Source organism: Daktulosphaira vitifoliae, unplaced genomic scaffold (assembly GCF_025091365.1).
Source record: "Daktulosphaira vitifoliae isolate Bord-2020 unplaced genomic scaffold, ASM2509136v1 Scaffold_1, whole genome shotgun sequence".
Taxonomy (NCBI): Eukaryota; Metazoa; Arthropoda; class Insecta; order Hemiptera; family Phylloxeridae; genus Daktulosphaira; species Daktulosphaira vitifoliae.
In genome coordinates, this window is record NW_026099572.1 from 42,798,026 (window position 1) to 42,815,249 (window position 17,224).

A 17,224-nucleotide genomic window follows, 5' to 3' on the forward strand; every position below is an offset into this window, starting at 1 on the left:
ATCTTTGTTTTTTTGATAAGATTATAATTGTTACATACTTAGAATCATGAAATACTTATTTAGTCCTTATAAAATTACATTTGACTAGTGTTTTTACAGATATAAACTATGACTCTGTGTTATATGACGGTATTTTTATAATTATAATTTCTTTTGAAGGTTTTTATCTAAAATTTTAATAAGAAAAATAATAGTTTAAGATAAATATACCTCACAGGTGGTAATGTCTTAGAGTCTAAAAAGTACTAAATTTTTACTTATAGTTCAAAAAATTATGAAAATAAACTAAAATTTTGTTTTTTATTAATAATTAGCTTTCACACTGAGTAGAGGCATATTAAGAGTGGGATTGACTTTATGTTTATGTATCATAGTATCATAGTTGACACCCCGCCCATATACTACCCACTCATAGTATTTTAATCCTGTTACTCTCAGAACGGATGATCTACCAGTCCACCAAAATGGATTAAAAAATTTTGCCTACATCAAATCATTGTGTGTATAATGTAATACTGTAGAATATGTTACGTCACGAGCTCTAATACTTACTAAGAGTATTTGGTCGACTTTTTAATTTTTTTGTATTTTAAAAGTTCAAATACTAATTTATTTTAAACAGAGTAATAATCAGGATATTATAACTCAGCAATTCGTCAAACACTAAAAAAATGGTACAGACTTTTATCTAGGTGATTATTCATCAAAAATGTAGGTTTAGCATGACTAATGGGGGGAGGCTTTAGTCAAGATTATTTTCAATTTTTTACGATAGCATAAATTTTAATAAAACATTAAATATCAAGGATTTTTGAAAAATATTAGTTAAGTTATTTTAACCTATTTTGGCAAAAATTAGATTACATTTGGTCGAAAATGAAGTCGCTCTAAAAGAAAAGGACCATTTTGACGGAAAACGGCGACTATGTAGCTTTAATATTTATGAAAAAAATTTGAGTTTAGATTAAAATGGCTAGAGGTATAGTAGAGTCTTATTTATATTTAATTTCGAGTAGTAATATTAATACACGTATAATTAAATAATTACGGCTCATTTAAATAATTTTAAACTAATAAATTTTGAAAAATATTATTTTTTATCAAAAAGTAACACAAAGCTATTTTTATATTAGAATTCTCTTTTGGATTTTGACGTCACTAAAGCAATGTAATACAAAATCGTCGAATTATAACCATAAAACTACAAGTACATGGAAAGTCGTATGTTAGTACAGATGCAAATCGGATTACAAAAATGTCTTATAGCGAAATATAATTGCATCACAAGCACCAGCCTGGTTACATTTGTTTGTAAATGTAAAATTAAACCTATTTTAAGTGGAAACAAACATTTGTTATGTGGTACTTTAACCTCGACGAATTTCTAAGCTGGATTATTATTTCTACTATCAGTAAACTAATAGGATATTATGTGGCAAATTGGGCATTACTTTATTAATATGAAATTATATCATATCTGTTATGTTCAAGCAAAAAAGGGGAAGTTTAAAATTACAACTTTTAGAAAACTAAAATTAAAACTTCATGAAATATAATTTTTGTTTCAAAACAAAAAAAAATATTTTTTTTTATATATTTTTACATTTTAAAGTAAGAATAAGTAAGTGTAAACTGAAAGTTTCAATTTCATTTTGCACTTATCCTCCTTTGATCGAATACTCTAATTTTATTTAATATTCAATTTAATTACACAAAAATTTTGAGTTTACAATTAATTTTAATATATTCAATAAAATGATAGGTTTAAAATTGTATTTAGATGATATTTTTTAGCAATATAAATTTAAAACAAGCTGACAATTAGTAATTACAGACAATAGACGGAGCATTACTGATCGGAGAAGTGAAGAAGTTCGGCTACTATTATCGACATAGCAGTGTTGCCATTGCGGGTGGTGTAAATCATTTACGAATTCTAATGTATCATGACTTATATTATTTAATTATGTTCAATGTTATAATTAAAACTATTTTACAAAAGTAAAATTCGAATAAGTGCTGTGTGGAATTGTGTTTTTTTTTTTTTTTGATACTTGTTATAGTCATTTCATAATTTGCGTACAAGCATACTTGATTCTATAAATAAATTTATTGATTCCTATCACTTTATATGTTAAAAATTAACTACGACCAAAAAATAAAGAATGAAAATGTCCATAATGGAAATCCTTTTGTACAATTATGTACGGAAGACGATATCTAAATAATAATAAATAAAGTCATAAAAATGCTCTTAACATAAAAAATACATTTTAAATTTTATATGTTATATAAATATATTTATGTGAGTTACAAACGCTAATTGAAACATTAAATCTTTCTATAATATTTTATCGTATGAATTCAAATTTACTTTAAGTCATTGCATTTTTAGTATAAATTGTCTTTAATTACTTTAGCCAAAAATTTAAGTCTAAGTTGTTTTGATAAATAAATACATTTATAACATTTATTGAGATGATATATTTTAATAAACTACCAAAAGTTCATTATAAATAACAAGTTATAAATTGCATAATTTATAATGTAGAATTTTTTTTTTTATACATAGACTAGGTTATACGAAATATTTATCTTATGGTTAATTTTATTTGGCTACAATTGAGTTGAAAAAAATAATTCATCGGGGTCCATATAGAAATTATTATTTTCTTTACAAATTAGATTACAAAACTTTGATTTTTATTGCAATCTAGAGAATACAATAAAAATTGTTGACTTTATATATGACGTGAAAAATTATTTTCAAATTGTATTGTTATCGTATTTTATATTTAATGTACATATATAAATTGAAATATGTTACTCACAGGTTTATTTTGAAGACATATTGAGGTTAATAACAAACATTAAATAGCAGTTGAGTAAATGATATGATTTATTAAGAATACTATTCCTAATTTATCTTTAAATATTATTTATATTGGTCATTATGGATTTTTCTAATAATTTAGACTGAAGTTTTATTTTATAGTTATTTTAGCTTTTCAAAACCATTTTTCTTTTTTATTATTTAAACTTATTTCTCATCTAAAGTATTTTCAACCATTCATTTTAAAAATTCAAGGAAATATTAAAATGGGAATTCAAATAATAAAAGCCTATGGATTATTCTTATTATGTGTACTCTGGCGATAGTTGTATAAATTGATGAATTAAAACCGTTAGTCATGCGAATATTTAATTTTTTAAATATTTTTCTTAAAAAAATACTATACAAAAACGTCTAATTTTATGTATAAAGTAAATATTATTTTGTTATTCGTGATCCAAGTCTTCAGTTCTAAGGAATGTTGATGTGAATTCAACAGGCTGTCGGTGATAAATTTGACAATTAAGTATCTTGATTAGTAAAAATAAGTCCACAATATATTCTTAAAATGCCGATCAATAACGACTTTAATGAAAATTCAGGGCGTTGTGACACCCTCGCACCGCCCTATGAAATCGTTCTTGTGCGTGACACTGACATTTTTCTTGTATACTCAGTACTCTTAATAAAACCATAGTTTGTATTTAATTAAATCTTTTTAGATAATAAAATTAATTTGAAATTGTTATAATAATTTTGTTATTATAGTATTATTGAAATATTGCGCTTGAATTTTAAATATATTTCTTTGAACTATTTATAAGTGTTAGAATCAATCATAACCATAAATATGCTTTTACTAAGCTAAAAGATAGGATTAATTTCATTTTACATTTTGAGGTCTACATTCCGTACGACCAAAATTAAAACAGCACAATTAAATAAAGAATAAAGGATATATTAGGACAATGGCCTATAGTTTTATGCAATTACAGTGAAATCTAAGATTTCGATTTGTATTATAATAAATACAACTACCGCAGTGTTGTACGTGATGAACGCGCATATCACGAGAATTGTACCAGAACTTAGATTACGACAGTAATTATATGAACGAAGTTAAGCCAACATAACATGCTTTGTTATCGGCGTCTAAGTATATCACAATTTGCGATCAGACGAGAAAAATGAACACGCAACGATATATGAGGGTAACCACTAAATGTTGTTATAAGCGGTCGCCTCAAACGTTTGACGTGTTTACGACTGCCTTATCCCGAGGATTTAGGTCCTCAGAATCGTTTTCGAGTACTACGGTAGTTGAACTTCGTCAGTTATCATAAATCTAGACTTTAAAGTGTCATACTTACATGAAGTTTTAGGAACAATCGACTGAACCTTTTTAACTATTGGGGTATTTGTGACTCGTACATGTTATAAGTCAAATTCGTTTTGAGAGTAAATATTCGAGTTGCTCGTCAAGTAAAACATTAATTATGTTTGTCAAGTTAACTTATCGTTCCTATTTTCTATTACCTATATTTATTATTTGTCTTCCATTTTCTTCCTTTTTTCTATTAATAGTTCTATTTATCTTTCGAAAATGGGTATTCGTGTTAGAAACCGTTAGTTTAGACAGCAAAACGAAGAACTAGGCGAATTTGGAAAATGTACAGATGTTTAGGTCTGCTTTTATTATATAGAATAATAATAAAAAAATATAGAAGAGTGGTACTACTACAACGAACATTAACTCAAATCTGTGTTGTTATAAAATAATCAGAAAGAATTTTTTATATATTGCTGTTATTCAACTTATTTAAAAAGAAACAACTCTATTAAAAAATTTATATTCAAATAAAACATTTTTTTTAAACACACTAAAACTATTCAAATTGTTTAAATGTATTTAAACTTTATAAAATCCAAACAAAAATACAAGTAAAACTGTTCTAAATATTTTTATTTATAGTTTTATTTCTGTTGCTGGNAAAGAAACAACTCTATTAAAAAATTTATATTCAAATAAAACATTTTTTTTAAACACACTAAAACTATTCAAATTGTTTAAATGCATTTAAACTTTATAAAATCCAAACAAAAATACAAGTAAAACTGTTCTAAATATTTTTATTTATAGTTTTTTTTCTGTTGCTGGAGTTATTATAAGTTTTTTAATTAAGTCAACAGGTTTTAAAATAAATTATAAATTTTCTATTTCAAAATAAATAAAAGTCAAAGTAAAATATTTAGTTATCCATATTAAAAGTTGTTTTACTTAAGAATGTGATCAATTAACTAACGGTTAAAAGTAATAGGTATTATTTGTTTAATGTATGTTCAAATATATATTAAAAAACAATGTGTGTACTCTAACGAAATGATCTTTTAATCATACGTTCCAAAGATAAATATACTTATACACAATATTTTGCAATGACTTTTGCTACTCAGTGAAATAAAATACACAATTGTAGTTTAATATTAATAATATTTTACCTAGAAAATACTATTGCACTAGTAGGCTAAATTATAAAGCGAATATCCCTTTCTCTATTTATTGACACTTCCATAAGACTCATTTTTAAAACTAAAAATTGAAAATTATTTCAGTTGAAGAATCAGTAAGTATATTGATCATACAAATAATATTAAAAACCCAACCTTATACTACATATAAAATACATCTTTTATCGCAAATGAAAGTTTAAAATTGTTTTTTTTTTACGTCGTGACCGATACGTAGGTAACGAGATTCAATTCCGTAATAGTACTGAGCTATTTAGATTTTCCCGTATTCTTTAGCATAAGTAATAGCTTTTGAAAGTGAATGCAAGACATATATCGATAAATAAATAAAAATAGATAAATTTTGTACTCCTTTAAATCAAATATCTTTTACCATTCTTAAAATTCAACATAATTCTAATAATATATGCGTATGTATACGCATATATAACTATAGTTATTTACTTTCTGAGAAAATATAAACTAATAATTCTTACATTATTAAAAAAATCAATACATATACACAATTAATATACTAAATTTTGATGCAAATAAAATAAAAGTAATTTTTTAGATTTTAATCTATTTGTTTCATGTCTAAATATTATAGATTATTATTATTGTGTTATGTCACAAGGGGTAAATCAAATATTTTTTGTTAATCACTAATAATGATATTTTGGTGGTCAAAATACCATATTTTATATTCTCACGTGATTGCGGTTATTACTCAGAATATAATTGCGACTTTTAAAGATAAGTGTTTTTTTATTTTAATTAATATTTTTAAATACATTTTTGTAATTCTAATTAAACAATTTAAATAGATTGAAGTTGAACCCAATTTTAAAATTGAAAAATTTTAAAGTAAAGGTAAATAATGAAAATGATTAAATATTTATTTATTTTTTATTCACAAAATAAATTAAAATTTATATAAATGAAGTAGTAGTCACTAGAGTTGTAAATAAAAATTGTGTATAAAAATTAATCAAAACATCTTAAAAAATATTATTACAGAGTTCAAACGACAAAAAGGGATTTTAATCTAAAAACGACTTTATTTGTGACCTTATTAAAGTACACACAAATTTAGAGAAATAAAATAATAAATATTTCTTGTAGATAATTAACGAAACATGTTCGTTATTAAAGAAATCTAAAAATATCCATTAACCATTGAAAAAAATAATGAAGCTTTAAAATGACATCTTTGAATTTTTTTTAGAGTTAAGAATATATTGAAAAGAACCAATTAGAGCAATAAGTAATATTTTTTCAATATAAAAAAATAGAAAATACTGAATATATTTCATTGTTATTAAATTTTTTATTGAATACGTTGAAAACCATTAGAATTATTCTAAATCTGAAATAAATTTTGCTCGATAATATTGTAGCAGATATTAAGTCAATAAATGCTCGTACTTGCGCAATTAAATATGCCAAATGATTTTATAATTATTTGAAAAAAATTATAATCTGCGATTGAAAAATTATCTTTTACATAGATAGTAGAGATTTTTTACAATACTTATAGAATCTTCACTAACAAAAAAAAAATGATGAATAAATACTCAATGAATTGTTTTTCATATAAAATTTCTGCATTTTCTGCTAGATCTCATAAAATTAAAGATTTATTTTTATATACACCATAAATTTATAACGTTATGATCCAAGGCCCATAACTTCTAGCAAGTGCATATTTCTTTTTGAATGGTTCTAGGGATACATACGAACGTTAGTCAGTTTAGTCCTATACCTATTAGTGTATCACAGATAGTACACATATTTGCGTAATGATTATATTAATTAAACAATATTTATTGTTATATTTTTTGGTGATGTATCTAACATTACAAAAGATATGATTATGAAAATGATATAAGCGTAATCTAGCGGTGAAGATTTATGTTAGTTTTATCTTTTTTTGTCAAGCCGTCATAATGAAAACACTATTGGTGAAGGCCGGCAAGACTTTCATTATTTCAGCCAAATTAACTGCCAAATTCATATAAATTTGTATCCTATTTTCTTAGCAGTTATTTAAATTTACTTTTTCAGCTTGAACTCTTTTAAAATATAAATATTTTTAATTCTGTACATGGTATAACTTTTATGTCCCACAATGCACAATGCCTCCTACATAGTAAATCAACAAAATATTTTACATTTCACATTGCGTTATACATTGATTATCAATGATGTATCTTAAGAGATACCATAGTAATAATTTAGACCCACATATACAATATTATAATATTATTTTATATAAATTTATTTTTAAACATTTTCTTTAATTTCTCGTGACTTATTTTTGATAATTTATAATTTTTGTTTTTTTATAACACTCAAAACGTCTCAGTACTGTAAATGTATTCTTTTAAGTTACTTTATTACTAAATCCTATTTCTAAATCTAATGTAGATTACAGTGATCTTGAATTTATTTTCTTCAAATTGTGATTTGACTACTGTTTAACTTGTTAGTTAGACAATTTTGAAATAAAACATGATTAAAATATTTTAATTCATGACTAAAATAATGATTTTTTACCTTGACAGATAAATGTGATTTAAATTCATTTTTTAAAAATATTTTAAATATAAATTAATTGTGTTAATTGTATTAAGAACAATAAATAGAAATATTTGAATGAATATTAAGTTATAATTTTGATTTGCAACTTGGCGATGTATTTCAAAACATACATGTTTTTAGACGCTAACGACAGTTTATAATTAAAAAAAACCTCAAAATACATTTATACATATATTCCTATCCAGGGTGTTCAAAAAGTAAGGAAACAGATTAATTGTTACAAACAATAAGAATAAACAAAAAAAACTCTTTTCCTTACTTACTGAATACTCTATACATTGTATACACTAGAAAAATATTTCTTTTAATATTTGAATTTTTGCCAAGTATAGGGTTAAAGGGATTTTTTTGTGATCCACCTTTGAAAATCATTGATATATCGATTGTATTTGAAAACTTCAAAAGTCATGTAGATATATACAATATTTAAAAAATCCATAGAAATATTCAAAATTTAAAGAAGCTCATGAATTGCATAAAATTTATGTCTATAATTTTTACATATCACTTTAGTATGAAATCTTTAGTATGTCATCTTCATAGTAATAAATTGATTAAGAATGCATGGTAATATGTAAAATTAACATAACCACAAAAAATCTGAGGTTCAACCAAATATACAAAATGTGTTATCATAGGATTTCACTTGTAATGCAAAAATATGTTGTCGTTTATACTGTCACATGTATATTTTAAAACATGATTAAATGACATATTATTTCACTTATGATAAAATAGGTGATTTTGAACATTTTTTCCTATATGGTGTTATCTATTTATCATACCCGTTCAATAATCAAAATAACATATTACAATACTTAGAAAAAATGAAAAAATTTTTTTTCATTACAAAATTTTCTTGATTTCTCAGTTATTAATTAATTTAAGCATCATCCCTTAACTTGTAGGAGTATCAACTTAATTTATTTTAATGGCAATATATAAACATATATAAATATACACAAGATATTTTACGCTCATAATAGTGGCATAGTAAAGATTCTTTTTTTTGGGAAATATTTATAAAAAAATTTTACTTACCTCACCAAATGAAATTTTTTTATATCTTTATAAAATAATCATTTTTACTAGAGGATTCATCTAAATTCAACCCTCTCGTGTTTGACATAAAAGTCCAACAATTATAATTTGCAGATGAACACTTAAGATTAATTAGGAAATTAAATTAAATTGTTGAAAAATGGGAATTGATTTACAAATGGTCGAAAATACTAATCTATAAAAACCATGTCTACAAGAAAGACTAATAACAATATAAAATAAAGTATTTAAAAAAATCAAATAATTTTTGTATTGAAAACAAAATTATTTTTTTCAATGCAATAAAATAATAATAAAAATATTAATAATTTAATTATTATAATATTTTTTAAATATTGAAATTGATTATATAATGATCAAAAATATTTTCCTGAAAAATCTTTAATATATATAGAGTAAAATAAATAATATTAAAACAAATTAAAATTTTTCATTTCTTAATTATAAAAAAAGCAAAGAATAAAGGTAATTAAGTAGTAAAAAATGTATTTTATAGTAATGATAAACAATTATTTAAAAACGAAATTTAAATCATCAAGTTACAGAAGACCAACTCTTCTATTTAGATTAAAATTTAGAATTGAAGTTAAAATATAATAACAATAGCAAAATTAGCTACCATTAAATATCAGATTTGTTGTTTGTCTTATGTAGATTGTTGTTTTACTATAAATTAAGTAATATAAATTTAAAAAATGATTTTAAGTTCCGAAGTACTGAAATAATACATTTAAAATTGTTTTAGTAATATTTTAAGCAATTTTTATTAAGCAGTTTTTCATATTTATTTAATGTAAAAATTTATTAAAAAACATTTTAGTGGATAAGCGATTTTATGGAAATTTAAGATGTTTGGACAGAGGGGTAGATAATTTATAGGGAGTGAGTGTAAATGAAAACATAAACCTCTATTTCAATATTTTTAATTTAATTTGGCTCCAAAAAAAAAATTTTATATTAGTAGCTTACACCCCTAACCCTTTTAAAAAATTTTTATGTAACAGCTAACATAATGTTTAATTTGTCTTTTGGGGAAGGGATAATTAAGTTTTTCTAGTTACATCAATGATTTACAAAGATCATTAAAGCGTTAAAGAGGTCGATTTTTTTATGTTTGCGATTGACGTTAGGGTCCTGAAAATACATATCACAAAACAAATTCCTTTAAAATCTTACGTTAAATCCATTCATACATATATATTAAATGATTAAGTAAATTTTTATTTATTTAACGCAAAACAAATAAAAATCGAAAGACAAATCATATAGGTAATAAAGTATCGAGTTCAGATTTGCAAGAATGATTAGTACACATTCCAACTTCGAAACCCAATTAATTTGTTAGCAGCTTTTAACTTTATCAATAATGTTGTTTTTTGTAATAAACAGAGTTGTTAAAAATTTTTTTTTTATTTAAAAACTTGCGTTGAATCAGTTTAGTACGTTTAAAATGTCCCGTAGAACTAATGTAATTTTTAAAAATTTCGGTGTTTTAAAGACGCAGTGTGTAAAACGTAAAAGCCCTAAAAGTAACCATAGTGTAATCATTTATGGGATATTTTTTATAAAATTCAATAAAAGATAAAAAATTGAATCCGTTAAAAAATAATTGACTTGTATTTTTATTAAAATTATACCATACTCAACGAATATATATTATGCAACTGTTTATCTTACAGTTTCAAGAATTGGCTTTGGAGTTAAAATTGACACAGTAATGTGCCCTGTATGAAACTCACTGGCGCCCCTCTCGTTATCAGCCGTCAAGCTATTAATAAGACATTTGGTGACTTATCTTGTTTGTACACGGAGAGCTCAAAGTCTACCGAGTTGAGAGCGGCTGTCGATTGGTGTGTTTGTGGTTTGATTCATTTTCGATTTACTAAAGAATACTATCCTTTCCGACGCCTTTGACTATTGTGCGTTTTGTTCTTGTTTTCGACGCCCATTTACCTATTTCGACCCTATACAGGGTGACATGAGGTAATTATAAATAACTTTTAGCAAAAAGGTTTTTGTTTTGAACTTGCATCTAATATGTCGGCAACACATATAAGGACCAAACATTTTCAATCTAAAATTGAATCTGTTAAATATTCTAAGAGAAAAAATCTACTAAAATCTATACTAAAATACAATTGGTGTTGGCTACCGTTCTTTATGAACAAACAGTACCCCTATATCAGGTTATGTTTCCATAGACTACGAATTTTGTAACACCTGTCCTATTACCACAACAGAATTGTACTGCTTCGTGATATTGACAATGAAGTGATAAATATATAAGGTTACTTATTTATGTAATATTTATATTATAAATATTAAATAGAAAGGTTCGAGCACGTTTCCATAGATTACTTTATTATAGTTTTGTAAAAGATGGACTTTGTACTAGAATTTTTTATTCATTTTTATTGGGTGGATACTTAGATATCCAATTTATGAACGTTATGTCACGTTTCCGCACAACCATCACGTCCAGTTAAGGTAAACAATACTGGTTGTGTAGTCTGCTCTATGCAGATATCATAGATGTATAAAAATAATACATTTTATATGTTCTACATTTTCCAGTTTGTAATTAAAAAACCAAACCTGTTCAGTTTACGGGTAACTATTAATTTTGTATGTTCCGTAATGATTTTTAATATAAATATTCTAATATGGAAATAGTCACTATGTATTAAAGAAGATAAGTAGTTTATTTCTATAAGTATCAAGTACCTAAATAAGTTAAACTATGATTATAACAAACGACCAACAAGCTTAAGAATCAGTTTCAAATGTATTACGGAATATGTTTTTTATAATGATTGTAAAACATTTAGCTTACATTGTAAAGAATCAATTTAATTATTTTCAGCAAAGAAATTATTATAAGACTAAATATAGATTAAGTGCACTGGAAAAATTAATTTAAATCATATCTTAAATTCAATTTTTGTGATTTATCAACTTTTTCAAAAAACTTACAGAGAGTGATATTTTAAATTTGATCAAGTATACAGTGAGATTTTTTAAGAATGATACCCTCCCCATTTTGATATTAAATAATGATTTTTTCATAAAAATGTACAAATTTGATTTATTTTTATACACTATAACAAATATCAAGTTCATTGCAAGAAAAAAAAAATTTAAGGGTAGATTTTAGGAGTAACTTTTAAAAGTTAAATAGGAATCTATTATTATTGTATTATAATAATAATACTACTCCGCTCCTCACTTTTTCTAAATCTTTGAATCCTTATATCTCAAAAAATAATGTTGTAAAACTGGTTATCGATCATTCAAAATTTGATTTAGACCATTATTCATTTAATAATAATATGTTCCTATTCAACTTTCAAAGTTACACCTAAAATCTACTTTTAGAAATAACTTTTTCTTATGATAAACTTGATATTTACTATGATTTATACAATTAATCAGATTTTAGTTTGTACACTTTAATGAAAAAGTTATTATTTAACAAAACAATGGGGGTTTTCATTAAAAAAAAAATCACACAGCAATAAACATCATGACGCTATAATTAAAGAATGTAATAAGAAATCACTAACTTAAATAAAATTCAACAAAAGATAAACCATAATATCGACTGACATTCAAAAAGTGAAACAAACGGAAATAAATTACACAAGTTGACATCAAGAACGTTTCACGGCTTTTTAATTTTGTATTGTGTAGAAGCGAATCGTTTGCCTTAAAAAAGACTTTAAAAATAAAGTAAGTTATTTGTATACATTTAAGTAAATTCATTTATTGAATCAAATCAACAAATTATCATAGTATGAATACATTTTAATCAGCGTGTATTTCATTTTACTTGGTTGAACAAATTACATATCTCTCAGGAACTTTCTCTTGATTTCAATAATTGGAATGACCACTAACGAATGAGATCTATTAAATGTATAGCAGTGAACCGTTTATCTCAGTGTAGTTAAAATGTAGAATTTTTCTAGTATAACATTTATTTGCTATACGAAATGTATAATATCAAAGAATAATTTGATAATTTCTTTAACATAAATAGTAGATTACTTAATGCATTAAAAAAGTAAAAAAAACATTTACATTAATTAAAGCCAGTAATTATACTATATATCACAGGATACGAAATAATTAAGATAACTTTTTTTTACATTATAATATGACCACTAGTTAAAACTTTTATGTGTTAGTATATAGAAATGTTGTTTCATGTGCGGGTCAAATGGAGCACTACTGACATTCAATTCTGTACATTCTCATATTAGTGTGTGCCATCCAATAAACCGATTTCAATTGAATGGCTTCGACGACACACAACATTTTTATAAGTAATTTAAAATGTCTGTGCATAGAATCATAACTATTATTTGTTGTTTATATTTTATCAACAATCAAATTTATCAAAAATAATCTTTTAGATCTTCATATATGGTTGTGCAATAACACTGTTAAATGAAAACATTTGTAACAAAACACATTTGTTTCTTTATCGTGATATTTATTCGAATAACATATCAAAACAAGTAAACAGTCATGAAATGCTTATTTTGTAGTACCTATATTTTTTACAAAAACGATCTGGAATTCAGTTATTTACATTTATGGGTGACAGACTTTCTGCCATATCTTTAATAATACGTAGAAATTCAAATTCCAAGTTTTGAAAAAACGGAGCGGTATTAAAATTGATTTTATTTATTTTTACTTTATATGATAATACAGCATGCAATTATTTTAATAATCTTGTGTTGGTGGAAATCGGAGGACCATAAAAAGCTTAGACCCCCATAAAATATTACCTATATAGTTCTTGAACAAATAGAAAATAATTAAATACTCATACAATAATTTTATTTAGCTCTCAAACTTTCGATCAGTTGAGACCTATGAGCTCACTCGCGATTGTTAAAAATCATGAAATCATCAGATTTAATACAATATTAATATACTTTTATACGATTTATTTTATGCTATATCGCTAAAAGTAAATGTATTTTGTTTAATTCATCAATAATGAGCAATTTAAAGTAACTTTAGTGATTACTTCACTCTAAATATGAAAATTATTCTTACCACGCGCTTCTAAATAAATTATTGGATTCCAATACTACAGTAAAAGACATTATTATGATGTTTTTTAATGGATAGTATTTTACTTAAATTAATCGCCGAAATGCACGCAAGTTCTCGGACAACTGTAATGAAAATGTAACGTTTATTTTTCTTATTAATAAAATATATTTATCGCTGTTAAAATATATATTTGTAAAATATTTTTTCAGATACTCATGTTTCACATTTCATACATATATCTAGATAATATTGCTTTGTTTCGCTAAATAATTGAAATTCATTTTAGTTAACTTAAACTTTGGCGTTTTAAATATATTTGAAATGTATTTCTTTTTTTTATTTTAATAAAAATTATTAAATGAGATTGTCTTTGAAAAAATCGTATAACAATACTCGTGTCACGTGTGTGGTAATGATAATATGTTTTCATGAATAGCTGTAAGTAACAAGTTCAGTAAATACATTTTGAACTCGGACAAATAGTGATAACTCAAATGAAAATGAACTATGGTAGAATGAGAGTGACAAATTATTGTCTCAGGTAATTTACCTGTGGATGATAAGCCAACGTGCGATCACTTGGATGCTGAATCGCGTGTTACCGGCGTGTGTATGGTACTTGATAACGGTACGGGTCGGTTGGCGATCGTGTCGGCGGCGTTACTGAATTCGGTGCCGGCAGCGAAGACGACGACGGCCACGATGACGTCGCGACCGGATACTTAGTGTACAGTACGCAAGCGCTCGTGAAAACATAGGGCGACCACAAGCCGCCGGAATTCATCTATCGCTTAAGTGTTTTAGCGGTTCTACAACCTTATTGATAAACATATTGATAACTGATCTATACATTTATCATATGAGGGGATCCAACACGACCAAGTCCCTCATTGATTCTGTTAAAACCCAAGTTTCTTCAAGCAGACGTCTTGTGAAACCTGTTTTAAATACAAGTAAATAGTTTAAAATGTAATATTTTTTATTTTTGGCGTTTAAAACACGTAGCGGTCAAAATGTAACAACCCTAACTTTAGGTGAAATTGCGAAAAAATTAAACAGATTTAACTTCTAAATAATTTTTTTAATGTTAAAATTACAGGTTTTTTGGTTCTAAATTTTGTCATTCACATATATGCTATAAATATACTAGTCTATAGACAAGTAATTTGTTTTTATAGAATTCATAGTTCTAATATTATAATATCATATAAGCATAGCACTGAAATGTACAAAGGTCATTCACCATGTAAGTAGTAACATTTTTCATGGGATGGCAATACTTCAAATTCAATGTTAAAAGCATAAATAAATCAACATGAATATGTATAGTTTGTGAAATAAAATAAACAGGCTTTTATGAATGTATAGAAACACTTAGGTTTTCTGCCTACTATATCCTCCTGTCATTAACCCTGTATCGTGACTAGTCAGTCTTAGAAACATTAAAACTATTTCCGGCACACGAATTTATCCGTTGTCATTTGTCGAAATATAACTGCTACAACAACAACCGCCACGGGGAGTCAATAGCTTAAACAATATTTCATTTCGGTATGACAATTGTTAAGTTTACTGAACCATTTTTTCTTATATAGTATGCTGATAGAAAACGCTGTTTATCAAGTTATAGAGCTTTTAGAGGTATTATCATTTTATTTATACTTTAGAAACTTATAGTTTACGATAAAAATGAAATTACAAGAAATACAGATTTCGAATTTGACTTAACATATTCTCGAAAGAAAAAAGGTTCGCTTATTTTTCATTCTGGACACATGATAAATGTTTATGAAAATTTCAATTACTCTTATATTTAATGTAATACAGAAAAAAGGTTTTGTTACAAGTTATTTTTTTAGTGGAATTAAAATGAATTGAACAATATACAGTCGATGTTGTGTACAAAGAAAATAGTGAAATATAATGTGATTCTTTTTTGCAATTGTATAGATTGTAAATATAAAGTAATAATTTATTATTATTCTCAAGCTATTTATTATTGTAAAGATTTTCTCTAAAAAAATGCAATTTCATAATTACAAGTTAAAACTATCTTCCCGCCTTAAAGTTTACTCGCTTTAAGATTATTTAGATTTGTATAATAAAAAGTTAAAATTTTAACTGTCTTATTGTAGATGAATTTATTTAGTTTCCTTGCAAACAATACTTATTTTATACTATGACATTTCAGTAAATTAATAAAAAAGTTAAACCAATTATTATTATTTTATTCAAATTTATTTAATAAATACCAAACATTAATGTTGTTGGTAGTGCCATCCTTACTATCATTGGTGGTTCCCTAAGGCAATAATATATTTAGCGCCCACATATAATATAAATTTAAACAAAATACATCTAATACAAAAAAATTTCTTTGGTACCTAATAATACTTGTCCACATTTCCCCCCTCCCGCCTTAGAAAGACCTTGGTTATTGAAAAAAAAAATGTTATCCTAAAATACAGTATACTATTTATAAATCTAAATTACATATAATATAATAATTATTTTTTATAAAAATTAAATTTTCATACTATTAAAAAACAAGAACGTTTTATATTATAAGAATTTTAGGCGACAATGGATGAGTATTTTTATAAACATGAAATAACAGTCATTCATCTTAAAATTAAACTACTTAAATGGTTTTCAGAATCATAATAAATGTATACTCATAATTAGCCTTAATTTTTCATAATAATTATTCATTCATAATATGCTGTTTTCATAATGTACATTAATATTTTCAAAGAAATTTAAATGAATTTAAGAATTCTTCTTATAATAAAATTTATTTATTTTAAGGACACATAACTGAAATCCAACAAAAAAAATAGGTTTTTTTTGTATTATTTAGTCAAAGTATTATCAAAGTAAGATTTAGTATGTCATTTTCATAGTAAAATTAATTCTGTACTTTATTGCTATAAGGTTATGATTCAATACATCAGTTTAAAAATTTGGTTTGTTTATTATAAATAATACAAAATTAAAAATAAAGAAAAGGTCATCTTTTTGTTGTTACATAAAACCAATTAAATTACAGAAATTAAAAATAAGTAAAAGTTAAAATAAAACATCCGCTTTACATAAATATCACCTTAAATTGTTAATACAAATTTATTGATAGGCAAAACTTTTATA

General features: G+C 24.6%; 1 protein-coding gene across 5 annotated transcripts in view; it reads right to left on the reverse strand.

Annotated features, from left to right (window-relative positions):
* LOC126895099 (somatostatin receptor type 5-like) overlaps positions 1 to 14,734 on the reverse strand; it is a 116,645-nt gene extending 101,911 nt beyond the window's left edge. For 3 of the 5 annotated variants that reach the window (XM_050666596.1, XM_050666592.1, XM_050666593.1), the window contains exon 1: positions 14,628 to 14,734. The gene's annotated coding sequence lies outside the window, so the exon portion shown is untranslated. The remainder of the gene's footprint in view (positions 1 to 14,627) is intronic. The other 2 variants (XM_050666594.1, XM_050666595.1) reach the window with 2 other exon arrangements.
* Between the last annotated feature and the right edge of the window lie 2,490 nt (positions 14,735 to 17,224).